Source organism: Rhea pennata, chromosome 3, assembly GCF_028389875.1.
Source record: "Rhea pennata isolate bPtePen1 chromosome 3, bPtePen1.pri, whole genome shotgun sequence".
Taxonomy (NCBI): Eukaryota; Metazoa; Chordata; class Aves; order Rheiformes; family Rheidae; genus Rhea; species Rhea pennata.
In genome coordinates, this window is record NC_084665.1 from 95,217,351 (window position 1) to 95,234,743 (window position 17,393).

The window sequence follows — 17,393 nt, forward strand, 5'->3', positions numbered from 1 at the left end:
CCACCACTCACAGAAATGATCTGATAATTCTGAGATTCTTGAGAACAGGTTTGCTTTTCACAGCCGATAAACAAAAGACCTGCACGTTAAATTCTTGCCTGAGAGTCTAGATCTAGATCTAGCACCACAAACCTTCTGATCATCTCTAGACTGCTTCCCCCTAACAACTCACAGGTACTCAGAAAACAAGATGGTTCCTTAGTGAAGCCATCTCTTATGTATGATAAACAAACCTGAATGAAATAGTGTGGTTCATTAGGATTTACTTAGACACCTGTCAGGGCCCCGACATCTCTTTACTGACTCACTTTTGAAATTAGTTCATGATCTTTTTCCCTTGTCAGCGTTGGATGCTCCTTCGTGATGCATGAGTGAAAGTATGCGCAGTAGAACTGAAAGGCAGCAGAACTAAAATAAAAAATACATGCACAAGTATGCATATAAACATATACATAAATGGGTTTTTGTTTTTTCACTATGTGTGATTAAAGCCAAAAGCTTACTATGCTTAAAAAGGATTTTTATGTGAATAAGATAAGGAAAGATTTTAAAAGTCAATAATTCAGGCCGTTAGCCATCTGTTAGCTGATGGCAGTTCAGGGATTTTTCCTATTCTATTTGTTCTTTCCTTCAGATCATCTAAAGATGGATCTGAACGGCTGAAATTAGCATTTTTTCGTGGGGAATTGGTGAGAGATTTTAAACTTCACTGGCTAAGAAAGTAAACTGGTGATAATAATGAAACCATAAAAACTGATATGCAATTTATGAAATCACCTTATTAGGTGGGAGCTGGATGAGCCAGATTAAGACATAAAAAATCTTACGGTAACGTTTTGGCATTTTATAAAGTAAAAAAATAAAATTTGTCTTCATTGTGCTAATACACTTCATATGAAGATAGCACGCTGGTAATTCCTGTCAAAATTTCAAATAGGAGCTACATGAAAGAAAAATATGACTGCTTTCCAGAATGGACATAGTTTGTTCCAGTTTTATTGGGCCCTCTCTCTCTCTGTGTGTGTGTGTGAGAGAGTGTACATTTAGAAAAATACTTTCTGTAAATGCTTTGTCTATAAAAGATTTACTACTTCTGATAAAAGAAGACTTTTTCCAACCTTTTTTTTACCAAGAAGTTCTGTGTTTTATAGTTCACAGATATTTACTTCAGCAAAAGCTATCTTTTAAGCATAAAAAAATGAAGTTATATAAAGGTTCTCCAAAAACAGACAGCTCTGTTTTTTAACAAGTGTCTTCTCACATGTGCAAAACACGCTATAACCAAAGTAATGAGTAAATGAGAAACAATCATAATTCTGTTCCTTTGGCTATATCTTTTGGATATTCTCCAACATAAAATGCACTAGCACAAAAATGTACTTGTCCCTAATTAATTTATAGCTTAGAGCAGAATACCAGAAATAACAGTTCAGCTTCAGCTACAAAAGTTTTAAAGTCATGGATAAAATATTGCATGAAATTTCTAATAAACCTCAAATTTATCTGTCCTTAGAGGACAGATAGTACTAATTATCAGTAATCTTAGGAATTTCACTGATGGTCAATTGAATATAAAAAATATGTTTATTTCTACAATGTTTGAGTTCTATTGCATTTTATTGCCATTATGGTAGATAAAATTATTTATGTTTTACCACTACTCTGAAGAAATACACTTACTAAACCAAAGCATTTGTTTTTATTTTTTTAAGACTAACTTGAATAATATAAAATAACTGGGATAGCTTGCTCTGAAGTTTGAATAGCTGAAGGTTACTGGATCTGTATGATACACGATAGCTTTATACATGAGCACAGGACGGAAAAGGATCTCATGGGTCATCAAATCTATTCTCCTAAAATTAAGAGCATCACATTGTATAATCCCCTACATAAATCTATCAAGTTCAGAGCATCACATTATATAACCCCCTACATAAATCTATCAAGTTCCACTCTAAGTGCAGTTAGGATTTTTGCTGCAGTTACTCCAACTGCAAAATTGTTCCCAAATCTCGCTGCTCTAAGGGAGAACCGTTTTCTAGTTTCTAGCATAAATGTAATTCTGGTCAGTCTGTGTGGGTTCCCTTGCCAACGTTGTCATTTAGTTTAAATGGCTCTTCCATCTCCCTGATGTTTGCCTCCCTGATATATTTATAGACAGCAACTAGATCCCTTAACAGCCTTTATTTTGCTAAGCTAAACAAGCCAAGCTCTTCATTCTCTCTTCTCATATGATGGGTTCTCGACTCCCCTGGTGATCCTAGAAGTCCATCTTTGTACCTGAATAAGTCTGAGGTAATGTCCTACAAATGACAAAGTACAGCAGTCTTGTATAATAGCATAATAAAAGAAGCCATAGCAAACAGAGTAATAATTTCAAGCTTGCAATGATGTGCAGTGCCAAATATTTGGAAGACCGAGTAAAGATTTTAAAATCTTTTAAGGCGATCTTTATTAGAAATAATACTTTTCTCTAAGTAGTTGATTGAAATTGCAGTATGAAAGGGTTTAGGATCTTAATCTAAAGCTGGAAGTCAACAAAAATTATGATTTGGTTCAGGCCTTCAGTCAACACAGTGTACAGTTGATTTGATTTGTGACAGTGGGTCACATTTGAAGAATCGGGTCTGACTTTCTGAGATTTTGCTTGACAATAACTGAGAAAGTTCCTATGAACAGTATACAGTGTGTGACAAATACTTATTTGGGGGGTTACAACTACAGTCACACTTTTTCCTTAAGAAATTCCATTGGAAAAATTCAGGAGATTCCTTGGAACTTGTCCCACAGGGTAGTCCCTGTTCAAATGAGGCACTGGAAAGCAAAAAACAAATGCAGGGGCCGAGCCGAGGTGGGGCCGCTGCGGGGCAGCGACTGGGGGCCCCGGGCTGGGCTGAGATAGGAAGGGGCTGAGACTGGGGCTGGGGAGGAGGCAGGGGCAGGCAGGGATGGGGGGGGGGGGCTCTGCCCTAGGGCCCTGATGATAAATAAAATGGACCTCTAATTATGGAGACTATTTTTGACAATAATAGGATCAGACAGAGCTACAGAATACAGATGCGTAGCCGCACAGGATGCAAAATATGCATTGCATGACGGGGCACGCAGGGGTGCAGGAGGCACTTGCTGGACAAAAGGGCTCCCTCTCTCTACCAGATATGCTGAAGCAGGCTCATGTTGGCCCTGCTCCCAGCTCCTTGGCTATGGGACATGTTTAATAGTGGAAGGCGTTGCGTGATGCCTGCTTCCCATGCCATGGAAAGTAGGTACGTGTGCAAGCGGCCCGAAGCCTCCTCCGAGCAGCGCTGGTGGGGCATTAGCTGCTTGCCAGAAATCAGCTTTAGTTTCTGCCTGATTCAGACTCACCATACGTAACAGCAAGATTTTCCCAGTACCTCACCCAGACTGTCTGTCCAGAATGGTTTGCCCTTCGTGATATCATCCCTGGCATGACAGCAGGGCTTGTATTCACTCGGGCTAAGTGCTGGAGAGTTTTAAAAGCTCTTTACTTTTTCTGGCTTTTTTGTTCACATCAGTCAGTCCAGGCACCTGAGAACTGTGGCTTGCAGACTGGGAAACTTCATCAAAGCTTTCTGTCCTTAGAGCCTCTTGGCCAACCTGCCAATGAAAACTTCAGCTTTTCTTCTACTAAGTTCAATTTTCCCAAACAAATTTATAGAGAATCAAGAGCTTCACAAGAGAGCAACAAACAAAACCTAGTCCATCAACACTTATTCAGTTAAACGGTGACCTTGACGTATCTCATAGCTTGAAGTTGTGCACTGATGCCGTTAGTGCATGTTATTAAAATGCTCAAAAAACTGGCAAGAAAATAAAACAGGAAAGGGCCACTGGAGTCCAGAAGGTCTCCTGCTGGGCAGACGGCTGTGACGTTGCTGCAGCCCCGTTGGGTTAAGGACGCCAGTGAGGCAAGGTCTGCAAGCAACGCTGTGCCCTTTGCGAGGCTCGCTGGTGGTCAGGAGTCCTTTTGATGTACTCGTTCAAGCACTGTGAGCAAAATATCAGTTTTATTCAAGCCAGTGCCAAAATCCCAGGGAGCTCTCAATGCAACACCATGCTGTACAACACAGAGAGTGCTTTAACTAAAAGACAGTGATATTCATTCCGTTTCTTTTGCTCAGTGTATTTATTGTGGAAGCACTTACTTGAAACAGAGAATAAAATTTATATAGGTGTAAATATTATCTCATGGTAATTTAAAATTTAATGAAAACAAAGGTTTTCCTAAGTGGTTTAAAATCATCTATCTTATCCTGCTGCTTGGCCAAACAATACAGGGTCTAAAATGCTCAAGTCCTAACTGTATTCCAGGATGTCCCCTGTTGGGAAGACTTAGGTATAGTTACTGTGATTGTGAGATATTTTTAAAATTATACACTGCAGATGCAAAGTTGGGTCGTTTTTAAACGATGACCATGTTTGCTGTGAATGATGTTTTTGAAAATCGTGAACCAAACTGCTTTTTTGCATTCAGTATATCAGATTTTAACCTCATTTAGACTGATGAAACTCCTGAGTAACTTCTCTAATCTCAGAAGAGTGACTGGGTATTTGTCAAGACAAATGAAGTCATTTTGGCCCTTGGTCCATCCATATTGTAATTTTGGTAAGAATTGATTGACAGAAACTATTCCTTTTTTCTTATAATTTGTGAATTGCACTGAAAATTAAGCTGCTCATTTTCAGAACATAGCTCACTGTCTCTTACTAGCTCTATGTAGTTGCATATTAACCTTTAAAGGCAGTTATCTAGATTCCTCCTCTTGTCAAATTACTGACCAAACTGTCACTGACTTTTATAAAGGACAAGATTTTGGGAGAGCAAAGTAGTAATTTCTGTACATCCCATGTGCCTCATACAAATTATCTCCGCATCACCTCCTGTGAACTGTCATGTCAGATGTGATTCAGAGCTTGTAGGTACAACAATGTGGTACATGAACTGTTGCATTTGAAGGAAATGCTTTCTACTAATAAAAAACAAATAAACTAAGGACATTGCTCAGCTGTCTCCTATAACTAGTTATTCAAGACTGAAATTTCTTAGACAAATTTTCAAGGAAAAAAAATGTTTATTCCTAAAATAATTATCAGTAAATTTGATTTAAAAGTTTATCAATTTTTCTATAAAGCCTTGTTTAACTGAACAGCTTGCATCATTTTAACTGTGATTACAGTTGGTTAAGATTTCATTACTGTGTTTACCCTTGTAGCTCTCATAGTCCAGTTAATCATGTTCTTTCAATTCATAGCATTCAGATCAGAATATTTTCCACAAATACCAAGCTGATTTCCTATGTTTTTCTCATATATTTTCTGTTTTGCAAGAATTTACAAACAATTCTATAAGAAATAATGCGGTAATGTGTCAGGTTCTGTTGTAATTGCTACATGCTTAGACACTGTAGCAGCCCTCATTTATTCCTTAAATGTCAATATGTCCCTAATATGACTTCATTGTTTTTAGGCAAATTATTTAAAGGAATTAATGAGTAGTCAGTCTGTAGAGGTGAACAAAAATGTTACTGTTTTCCTTAAAAAGATCAAACCTTTCCAGAACATGATGTTCTCTTGACTAAAGGTAAACCCTCCATCGTCTCACTGCCCTCTGCATTTTCCATAACTCAGAAGCTCTCTAGCTCCATTAATTCTGCCTCTGAGGGCACCTGGATATTTCACTGCTCAAACTCATCAGCTCTAGTCTTTTGACACAAGCTGTCTTTGAAGTGAATTACAGAACCTATAAGATTTTGGTTATACCACAGCCGTGCTGCAAAGTTAAGAAGGTTGAGGCAGAACTGGGGAACCCACAAGGTGGATTAAGATTCTGTAGATTTATGCAAATGAATCAAAACCATGAATGAACCAGTATCCATGAGATCTTGCTTCTCTCCACTATTGAGTCCATTCCTCATACACCCTTGCAATATCCCTAGCTTTCTCTATTTCCCTTATCCCCATAGCAATGCTCCCAGTTCCCTCCATATCCAGTACACCTCCGCGGTATTTGCAGTTGTCACCACATCCATAGCCTTCCTTTGCTTGCCTTACAACCTGTGCAAGAAATTGGTCCACATCAATTGCTGTGCTACTGATTGTCCAAGCTGGCCAGTCAGCAAATTCACATGGTCCCACAGAACAGCTAGAAGTACGGCAATGAAGTGCAGAGTGACTCCTAGATGGACCAGGCAGCGCATATTACTTCTCTGCTGTCATTTGATTTCATTTGCTTTCATTACATATATTGTGCAGAACGAATGTAGTCCATGTGGAACGCAGTAGGTTGCCTGTCTTGGATGGAGGGGTTTAATTGCTAAACTGATTGCTAAATTAAAGCAGAAAGCTGTGATTTGTGGCGCTACATCTTGTGAGGCAGCACGCATGCCAGATTTTACCACTTGGATTGGGATGCTGTATCATATCATCAAATGCATCAGCTGGTGTATTCTAGATGCTTCAGATTGCTGTCCTCTTTCATCGCTTTGGAGACATATTGAAAAAGTCATTGGGAATCTTTAAATTAAAAAAGATACATTTTCAAGCCACGTTAAGTCTGGAAGTCTCTGTCTCCTAATTGTCCTGCTGGCTGCCAGGCAGAGTGAGCAGAACGTGCAGCATCTCCATTTTGTCACATGCAGCCCCTGAGCCTTATCTTTTCTTTAGGGAGCAGCAGGGACCCCAGTCAGCCTCGGGTGGGAGCAGCAAAGCAATGGCACAGGGACACCTTCAGCCTCGACTCTCTCCTCCCGGGTCCGGACCTAGATTCTAGCGAAGTCCGTGCTCCGGCAGCGTCCCTCGACACAGGTATTTTACCCTGCATAATGTGCTGTCCAGCTCGAGCTTCCCGATGGAGCCACTCTTCTAAAGCAACAACCTTTAATTTAGGAAGGGCTGTTGCAACAGCAAGGCAGGAAAGCAACATGTGATGTCCCTGCAGATGCCAGCTCCATGAGGTGAACAAAACCATCTCCTCATGTGATCACTTGCCTTTCACAGGCTGATCCAAATTGCACAAGTCGTCAAAGTCCTCAGGGACTGTTGACGATTACCAAGAACATCCCAAATATGTATCATTTTCCCTAAAACATCCCTATTTGAGCAAGAGTTAATAGTAAGCATGATAAGCTGGAGTTGCCATAATGAGGAACTCTTCAGTAGACGTCACTGACTCTTATGTCCATATTGGGAGCTTCACAATATTTGGGATTTTGCTTGTCTTTTAAAAGTCTGTTACTAATACTACATTGGTTATACGATAATCTTTATTTCCAGTTTAAAAATGTCTCTTGGGGCTGGAGCATACCTTGAAAGAGTGAATCCTAACAGCTCAAAAACTGTAAGGCAAACAATAACCAATTTTATAAAAAATCTCACAACTTTAAGCCCAATGTAATATCATATTTGTGAATGTTTGACTCACTTGGAAAGCTCAGGATTGTCTACATTAATTATGGCCCCAGAAGATCTATCTTAACCGTCAGAAAGCAGCTCCATTTGTAGTCAAGATTTACAAACGCAATATTCCTGGAACTGAAAGTTGTACATTGTGCAATTTTTATGGCTTGTGTAGCTTCTCTATTTTTAGCTGGTTGAAATTTGCAATATTTCATAGAATCCTCCTTAAATTGTCATTCATAATGCTAATTTCCATTAACTTGTCATAAATAGTAGTTTCTTTCTTTCTTAAGTTGGCTATAATTGCTATTTTGCTTAGTAATTTTACACAAACAGATCTTTATTTTTCTCTGGTGCAGACCTGAGGTAACTACAGACTGCTAATGATGTGTTTCGAGTTATCAGAATTTTTTAACCAAATTTAAAAAAACACAATATTTTCTTTTTCATTTAAAAATATGCATGTTTTACAAAGCACAATAATTGTTTCCTTACTTGAAAGATATATTTATTTAATTCTCCACCTTTCTTGTCATTTGGAAAATTTCTCGGTGTTTTTTAAAAGCCTGATCAGATTGCACCAATTTCCAGGTTTCTTGGAAGACACAACAGGAAGAATGATCCTTTTTATTTATTTTTTCCCCCTCCCTTTCTAGACATGCATCTTCAAGGTAAAAAAGATCATTTTATTTTCTTGTCCCTCTAATTTTAAGTCTTTGTCTTTGAAACATCCGCTGGTTTCTCCAAGCCTGGTGTCCATGAAGTGCTCAAGTTTGCTCCTTGCCGTAGGGAACGGCTGAACAATTTCTTGTGGCTGCAAGGCCCACGCTAGAGCCAAGCCACAGCACCGCCCTGCTCTGGGCTGCCAAACTTTCTTCAGAGCAAGTTTTTGATTTTCCTCGACACCTCTCCTCCCCAAAAGCAAAAATATGAATGTCAAAGAGCACAATTGTAATAAAGATTTTTTTTTTTTTTGTAAACGTAACAGCCATCTTAGGTCAATCCCTCTGCGCATCCCCGCTGTGCACAGGCTTTTTTCTTTTTTTCTTTTTTTCTTTTTTTTTAATTTATACTCTTGATTCGGCAACAGGTTTGATGACATTGTACAGGATGAATAAAAACAGATACAGTAGGACACCAAAGTTTTAAAGTAAGTTTGGTTAAATGAGTTATAGAACTTCATATGGAGGCAGATAATTCTGATGGAGTTTAAACATTTCTCTAAGATAGTTGTGCTGATGCAAGAAAATCCTAGATGAATGGAAATTAACCTGAATTGACTACTTCTATCTAGTTGCCTAGTTGATTAACATTTTAAAAATAAAGGCGTCTGTATTCCTCAAATTTAATTTAGCAGAGTTTTTCAGATTTAGAGATATGAAATATTTTTAATAATTTAGGTAGAGAAAAAAATTTTAATGTGAGATCTTTGTCCTGACTTTTCTGAAATTCTTTTGAAATATTCTCAGGATATAGACAGCAGAGACCCAACTGGCTAGTCTGAGCTTGCTTCTCCTAGATAGTTGTATTTACCGATCAGTTACTCTGTGCTCTGGAGAACCTGCAGTTTGGAATGGCTGAAAAAATTCCTTCACTTCTGGAAGTCCTGTGGTGTGCGTGTGAACAAATACAGATAAGAAAAAGCGCTTATCTGTGGACTCTGCAGCGAACTTAACTGGAATGGGATTGTACTTAGAGCTCACTTAGACATAGTCTCACTGGGTGGCAAAAAATGAGCGCAGAAGAATACCAAGAATACCTTTTTTTTTACATCTTTTTCCTTGAGATGAATGATAGGATGTCTTAATATAATAAAGATGGATTTCCATCTTCTCAGGAGAAGAGATGGTTAGCCTTCCCGCATAGCAGAAGCAAGAAACTAGAATGTTATAACAATATAATTTCAAGCAATTCAGATACAGATAGAAGCTCAGGCTTTTGATTATAATCAGCATGTACACTCAAGAAAATTGCTTTTTAGCTTTTGCATAACCCACATGCATTCTTATGATGTATAATCAATGGAATATTGGGTTTTTCTCCAGTATTCTTATTGCTTTCAAACCCCATTCCTGTCACTAACAGCAATTTAGGAAAAAGAATGGGTTGTAGTCAAGGAGGCACCGTGGCACTGTTCAGGAGCAGCGTGTAGGAGGCGATCGGAGGGTGTCCGTGATCTTCACCCACAGCGTTTGCAAGCCTATGCTGGCCCCAGGCTGCCCAGGGCCCCCTGCACCATCTGCCTTTCCCCAAACCCTGCCAGCAAGAGCCAATGCAATTCAGCCACTGGGAAAAACCCTCCGAAAGCAGGGACTCCCTCCCAAAGCGTCCTGCTTGTCGGCTCCAGCGCGGGTCCGGGGGCAGTGCGGGGTCTGCGTCACTCCCCGTGGTGCCCGGGACCTTGCAGAGGGCTCTGGAGCCGCCTGCGCCGCCCAGCCCGATGCGTGAGGGAATGAGCCCAAAGTAATTTCTGAGTCACCTAGGCTTCCTTGAAGGCAGTTGAAAAATATTTAAGTAAACAAATAAGTAATGCTTAGACATTACATAACTGCTGGGGAAAATATTTTCTCAGACAGCTTTTCAATAGCTCAACAGAAACAGTGATTTCTCTATTTATATGCAACTTTTTTACCTTATTTACCAGTCAGGTCTGTGTATGACTAAGAAAGGTAAAGTATTTGGCTAGTTGCAGTGAGACAAATGAAGTTCACTTTGATTTTATCTCTACTGAAATAGGATTTTAAGAAGCCACAGACATAAAGCAAGTTGAATTTGGCATCGTGCAATTTTAGTTACGTTAATGTGAGACCTTGCCTGTGCAGGGATATTTGCCCACTTCTTCCTTCTCTCTTTCTCAGCTACTCAGGGTAGCTATGCTACATTTTCAGCATAGCCTGACTCTTTTCTCCAAACTAAAAAGGCAGGTGAAATCTTGAATAAATTAATGTTGACAGAACATTCAAAGATGCATCAAAAACAGATCAACCTGTAGATACAGAACAATTATTTAACTTCGTTCTTTTCAAGTGAGGAAAATATCTAGGAATTTTGAAATCCCTTTTATCAGTGACACAGAGTGGAAGAGTACAAATTTTGAGTGACCTAGCCCACCACAAGCCAGGAGATGTGGCTTAGTGTGAAGCGGAAATAGTCTGCAACTTCTCTGCCTGCTTTAGCTGTGGTGTTAGTGACCTCTGCAGAACTGCTGTATCTCCAGACCATCCTTTAGCGGGGACTTAAAAATACACCTCAAGAATACATAGTATTCTTCTATCTGCCATGATCTAACTTTATTTTACTTGAAAAATTACTTGTTCCTTTGTGCTTTCCTGGCACCCTGAGCGTATTTTCTCTCTGTACACTGTGTGTGTATGTATATATGTGTATATATATATATATATATATACACACACATATATATGTATTTGATGAGTTGCACTTCCCCTTTGCATGGCTGGTTAGTTTTCCCTTTCCCTTCGTTTGTAAAGAAGCAGGCTGTAGAGGAGAGAGTGGACAGGCTGCACTGATCCTTGGACATCAAACAGTGCCAGGGCCTGAGCACACCTGCCAGAAGGTCAATGTCTGTGCTCTTGAATGGTCGGAGTGGTCCTGGGCACACTTTTGGCCGAGCCGCTAACACCCTCCTGAGCCGTTCGAGGAGACAGCATGAGCTAGGCACTATTCCCAGTGGGCAGTTTGGATGCAGCCAGAGTGTTATGGATGCTAAGAGGGTTTAGTAGCCTGAAGGATTTTCCAGGACAGCTGGCCTCGCAGTCAGAGAGCAGCTCTGGACATGGTTAATCTCTAATGAAGCTGTAGCCAGAGAACTGCTTTTCCAAAATGGAAAAGTGTTACTGTAAAACCACCAAAACCGATAGTGAAACTCAAGGGCAGGTTTAGCATCTGAAACTATTTTTAATTAATTGTTTTGAATCTAGTTAGCCTTCACAGAGGAGGAACCTTCTGGGAAGTGCACTGCAGCCCTCTCGCTGCCGATGGGGTTAAATTTACCTCTCACCAGCAGGCCAGGCATTCGTGTGCAAGCTGGTCCTCTGTGTCTATCAACAACTGAAGCTCCCCACAAAGCAATCACTGAGAGAGATTTGGGACTTGCTCCCAACTTTAGTTGACAGCTGAAATCTGAGATGCTGCAGATGTGTTTTTACACTGTTGTCTCTTGGAGGCAATATTTGTGGAAGATACAGGTCTTCTGCAAAATTTTTTTTCCTTTGCTGCAAAATCTGTGAGGGCATCTACATTCTGATTCTTTTTGGTTTTGTTTATAAACCAAAAGAAATAAAAATATACTAAGTATAAAACACAGCTGTAGTTGTTTACTGGTTTCAGGGAAATCAGAGCTCTGCAAAAAAATGGCTACTGAAAAGAATACAGGATTACGATCTGGTCAGCAAAAGACAACAAAATGCTTCCCTTAAAGCCTGCTTTTGGAACATTTAACTTTTTGTTGTTTCATGCTTCTTAACATTTGAGTAATTTTGAAATAAAGAATCATTTTGAAGTGAAAAGTTGAAATAGGTTGTTTAGAAAACCATGCCTCCCTCCTTCCCCCTTTCTTTTGGCAGAAATGGTTTCTGAACTATTTGGTAAATTGGCTGATCACTCATTGTAAGAAAAAAAAAAACGACACAGCTGTAAGTTAAGCAGAAAAATAATAGTTAGTTCCCTACTACAATTCCCTGTTTGCTGCATGCTTTTTGTCAGTGTACATTTCAGGGTTAAAGTAGGATTGCAGGGATCAAAGAACAACCTTGCTTCCCATGCTGTGCTCCCTCAGTGACGTACCAGTTCTAGGTGTTTCGGTCATGAGGTCTAGGTCACTGTGCGGGTAGGGACAAGGGACTCGGAGCCAGCAGCTGTGATTTTTGTCAGCCTGCTCCTGTGTTTTGCTGCTTTCAGCAGTTTCCCGCCATCCTGGAAGAAGAAAATGCACTGTTACAGGAGCAGTGGTTCTCAAAAACTACTTAAGAGAGTTATAGCGTGGCTTATAAGTTCACGATGAATTTGATTTAGGATGTAAGCTTGGTGCTGTGCTGTCACCAACACAGAAATGACAAACACTCGCTCAGCACCATTTGCAGAAGTGAAAAATCTTTGGTAGGCCAGCTAATCTGCATCACCTTTCTGGTCATTTTCGAGGCCTATTCCAACTGTCAGATGATAAAATAAATGCTTAGGAGGCTTGAATTGAAACCAGTGGCGACATTGCTGGCTATATCTACTACACTTGAAGTTCACAGTCTGATTTTCAATCAAAATGGCAACCCAAGGAACTCAAAAAAATCTATAAAATATGTAAATATGTAAAATACATAAAAAGAGTCATGATATGACCTAGTGTTTGTCCCTCAGAGAGTGGCTGTGTCTCCAGAGAGGCAGAGGGCAACCACAGGCTCCAGCAGAGGGGACAGCAAGCCCCAGGAGCCTGGGGTACTTTGTTCCTCCAAACATCTGGCCTTCTCCTTCAAATCTGGAAGTGTCCTGGACACAGGCTACTCCAAATGGATAGAAATGAGCTGGAAGAGGACCCTTTAGGCAGGTAGGAACCTAGTGACGATTAGTGCTTCTGCCACATCTCTTGTTCCCAGCCACTCTTTTTCAGTCACTCTGGAGAATATGTAAACCATTTCAGACCTAGATGCATTTTTCTGTGGTGGTGTCAGCTACTTGAGCTGTTCTCTTCTCAGTGACTCCTGCTTGTACGTCCTGGCAGCTGGGAAGCACAGCAATCAAAATACAGATAGAATGATATATAAAAGGTTTTTTTTCTTTGACTGGATAATGATCTAATAACTTATCATTCTTCATACCTCATGCACCAAGATGTTTTTCCAGATGAAGCCTGGGAAACATGAATCTCTGGGAAACAAGTTTATGTTACTCCTTAGTTGGTCAGCATACATTACTCAAGCAAAAATATTCCAAGCGAGACCACAAGTTTGTCTGAAAATGACAAAGTCAATGGAATTAAACCAGCATGAACTCTGGTCTCTGTAAATCAGTGCCATAATTTAGCCAGAGAATAGTTTATCTTGGAATTAAGAAAACGGTGTTAAAGTAGTGTAAATCTGAGTTAGTGATGACTGGGTTTCCTCTTTCAGTTTTGTGAATTTCTCTTCTGCTTTGAAGTAGATTCAGAATGGTGCTTGTATATGGATTTTTCAGAAATCTCTTTTTATTTTATGCTTTAGAATATATTTATCCTTATCATTCTTATTTCTCTTTTCAAGTGAAGGAACTATTATGAATATAATCCTTGGTGAATACAATCCATGTGCTACTATACTCTATTGTTTTAAGTAGAGGACCTATTTTTAAAAACTATAAAATAAATCTTTGATGAAACAAAAAGATACTACAGAAACTCATGCTGTACCTCAACAAGTGTATCTGCTATAATTTTATTATTTTTCTATATTTTTTCTAGGATCTTAAAAGAAAAGTTCACCAAAGTAGATTAGGAAACACTGAACTGTCAGTAACTTGATAGAAGAAATAAATCTAAAACAGTCTCCTCATTTTTGCCATATTATTACTGGGGACAAATGAGGACATTAATAGGGACAAATTGTCCTTTTTTCTCATAATTAAAGCTACTCAGGTTGCTTCTGCTCCCAAGACTCCGTGCATCAAATTGCAAAATGAGGGAGAGACAGTGACACTTGGCTGCCCCTGGGGAATAGCTCTTTTCCGAGTAGGGTCCTCTGGGCAATCCCACGGCCTCTACGCGGCCCCAGGAGCTTGGGCAGCAGATGCAGGCCAGAGATGGGGCCAACCAGCTGCACCTGGCAACTGGCGCCATGGAGCAGGGGGAGCCTGCAGAGCCACGCTCCGCGCGCCGGGGCTGCAAACCCGGCTGCGGGGGCAATGCCAGCCAGAGCCCGAATGGGGATGTCTGCCTTCAGGAGGGAAGCTCAGCATGTGGTGATGCATACGAGGACAGCAGAGTGGGGGAGGCTTGGAGAGTATAGTGGATTAGTGCTCTGGCCTTGAATGTTTAAAAATTCAGGAAACTCCAGAACTACTGAGGGTAGATATTTGTCCCATTCTTCATTGTATTAGTCATTTGGTTAAACACTTTGACCAGCATGCCTGAAAGAAATGCTGGAGTGATCTGCAAAAGCAAGACCAAGAATGAAGCCTGCCTCCCCTCAGCACCAGTTATCACTCAGCATCCACAGTCTGACTGATCTCTGCTTCTTGCAGATGCTGAGTCCAAACCAGGCAGCACTGCTCAGCTCACGTCTCTGCACAACACAGCCGTTAGTTCCTACTGACCCCACTGAAAACTGCTTAATAGGATGATTCCTGTTTCTTCAGTCAGACATATCAACAATAGCGAATATTTGCAGAGTTTGGGAACACAACCTACCTGCTAATGATTTCAATCAGTCTCTGAGGTGGTGTGAACTGTTGCATCTCTAAATGTTTCTCCTATCACACCCATACCAGTGAGGCCACAATGCCTTGGTTCTGGCTTTTTGAATTTGTTGGGATGAAGCCATCCATCACCATTTGGGGTGGTCCTTGCTAAGACCTAGGACAACAAGGTCAATTTGATGTCCCTATCTTCCCATCTTCCATAAGCCTCAGAAGGTATCTCCTTTTTTTTTGCTGTTCTTGGCATGCACTATTTGCAGATACAGACTGACTTGTTTAAATATTTTTTCAGCTTTTCTTCTCATTTATAGGCTATTTCAAACCTGATTGTGATTTTATTTACATTTGTCACCACTTGGAGCATATTCTAACTTATTTTGTACTCCGGGCACTATGTGCTGATCAGTAATCACTGAACAGAGATCTGGCTCATTCAGTGCTTGAGTGCTCAGCAATCTCCACTGCGTAACAGGCACTTCTGCACAGTGCACTGCCCCATTCCAAACCCTCCAGAAGATACAGTTCCCCACCATATTGTTCCCAAAGCTCAGCTGGAAAAGGGAAAAAATTCCACTTTTTGGCTCCACGATAAACTTTTTTTGCACCAGTCCTACAACATACTGTTTGTCTGTCAGAAAGCCAGCACTTTCATGTAATATCTTAATCAGTTAGATCAGCAACTGAACTCCAGACTACAACTTTATAGGCAAAAGCAACAACCCTATCATGGTTGTAAATCATTTTTTTGTTGTTTTATACCATTGTTCATATTTTTATTATTTTAAGGGAAAGTGCTATGTAGCCAAAATCAGCACATCCAATTAGCACAAGGGACTATATGTTAAGTTCAAAGAACCTTTTTGTGTTATCTGATCCTAAAGGCAGATATCAACAGAGTCTCATCTAACCTGCCATCTCAAGCACTATCAGGAGAAGAAATTGCCATAGATGGGAGAAAGGTTTGGAACAGCACATGGTCTGTCCTCTTCCGACATCCTACTCAGCAAATTCCTCCTAGATTTCCTGGTGATGTCAGTAAAACTAACATAAAGGTTATTTCATGAAATCTTGTGTGGATTACGAACTTGTGAAAACTGAAGGCTCCATGCCCAGAACAACAATACAGACTCAAGTAAATAATCATAGCATTTGTCTTCTATGCTCAACAGACAAATGAAATAGAGGAGAGCCTGAAGAGTTCACAAGCCAAGTACCAATGCTGTGAGCACATATTCAAATAAGTAGCCAATAAATGTTTAAATCCAGGTGACTGATCACATAAAGACTTCTTGTTCGGACTAGAGGCTGTCAGGGAAGGTTTCTAGTTTAATATGCAATATGATGAGGGATGGAAAAAAACAGTTGAGTTAAATATTAAATGCTAAAGTCATTATAAATCTTACCACCTATTTCTTCAGGGAATATAATCCCTTCAGCAGATTGGGAATGCTGTATGATATAGAGACATGTGATCAGGGCAGACAGTGGAGGACGTTTGTTAACAGCGTTGGACTGGCAGGGTCCCCAAAAATCAATTTTGGAACCTTTGTGCAGCAACAAATAGGCAAAGGTTTTGGCATTTGTATGTCAAAATAAGGTCATGCAACTGCTCAGGAAATTTTCTTGTGTCTACGGTATTAGAAATACAGACTGATATCCAAAATGATAATGCTTAGCACTCATTTCCAGAACACAATATTTCAGGCAAGATCATCTATATGTTCTGGCTACTTCACACCGCTATGTTTTAAAAAAGATGCTTTACTGAGCTCCGTCAGTCTCACAGCTGTTTTACATCGCTAGTGCACTGCAGAATAACTGGATCGTGCCGTTGATTTTGGCCCTTAAGCTCCTTGGAAAGTACTGTGTGAATAGCAGAACTTGGCTCTTTCTGTCGTCATTTAAGCTTGAGTTCACCTGCACCTCTGGCTTCAGCACACAACACCTTCGCACTTGGAAACATGTTGGGAAAGTATCAGCATCGTAGCTGAAGACAGAGTAGGTGTTAACTACTGCTCATTTGGCAAATTTTTACACGAAGAAAGGCTGTTAGGGGCAATGTTTCTGAGAGGAACTGAATGCCACACTTAATTATGTAAGACTTGGTGCAAAATAAATCTACAAATGCCAAAGAAAATTTTTTTAAAGGCCAGTGTTTAACTGGGGTCTTCCTTTAGTAACATTCCTATTCCAATTAGCTGGTTGTTACGAAAATACAGATTAATTGTTTAAGTTACTTTGCTGCTTCATTAATGACTTAAAAAATAAATTTTATATCTGTCCTTTGTAGATCTAAACTGATTTATGCCAAGTGAGCACCTGGCCAGAAGTTTTAGTTTAATTCTGTTTTCTACTTTACATACACATTCATCATTTTTTTGTTAGCATGATCATAAACCTATAGTCAATTACTCATTTTTTATGCTTTATTAATTGTTATTGCAACTCCCAGAGAGATAGGTGGACCAAAGTGGCTGCCTTGAGTTGAGACAGGGTGGCATACAGCCTTCCGTGAAGTCTGACATATCCAGCTAAGTGTATCATCTCGTTGATTTTGCCACACTTGAAGAGGATTC

At 40.0% G+C, this 17,393-nt stretch overlaps 1 protein-coding gene across 5 annotated transcripts in view; it reads left to right on the plus strand.

The window, feature by feature from the left end:
• FILIP1 (filamin A interacting protein 1) overlaps window positions 1-17,393 on the plus strand; it is a 110,635-nt gene that overhangs the window by 20,449 nt on the left and 72,793 nt on the right. For 4 of the 5 annotated variants that reach the window (XR_009958021.1, XM_062572838.1, XM_062572840.1 and 1 more), the window contains exon 2: window positions 6,688-6,828. The exons of the other annotated variant lie outside the window; for it this stretch is intronic. The gene's annotated coding sequence lies outside the window, so the exon portion shown is untranslated. The remainder of the gene's footprint in view (window positions 1-6,687; window positions 6,829-17,393) is intronic. 5 annotated transcript variants of the gene reach the window in all.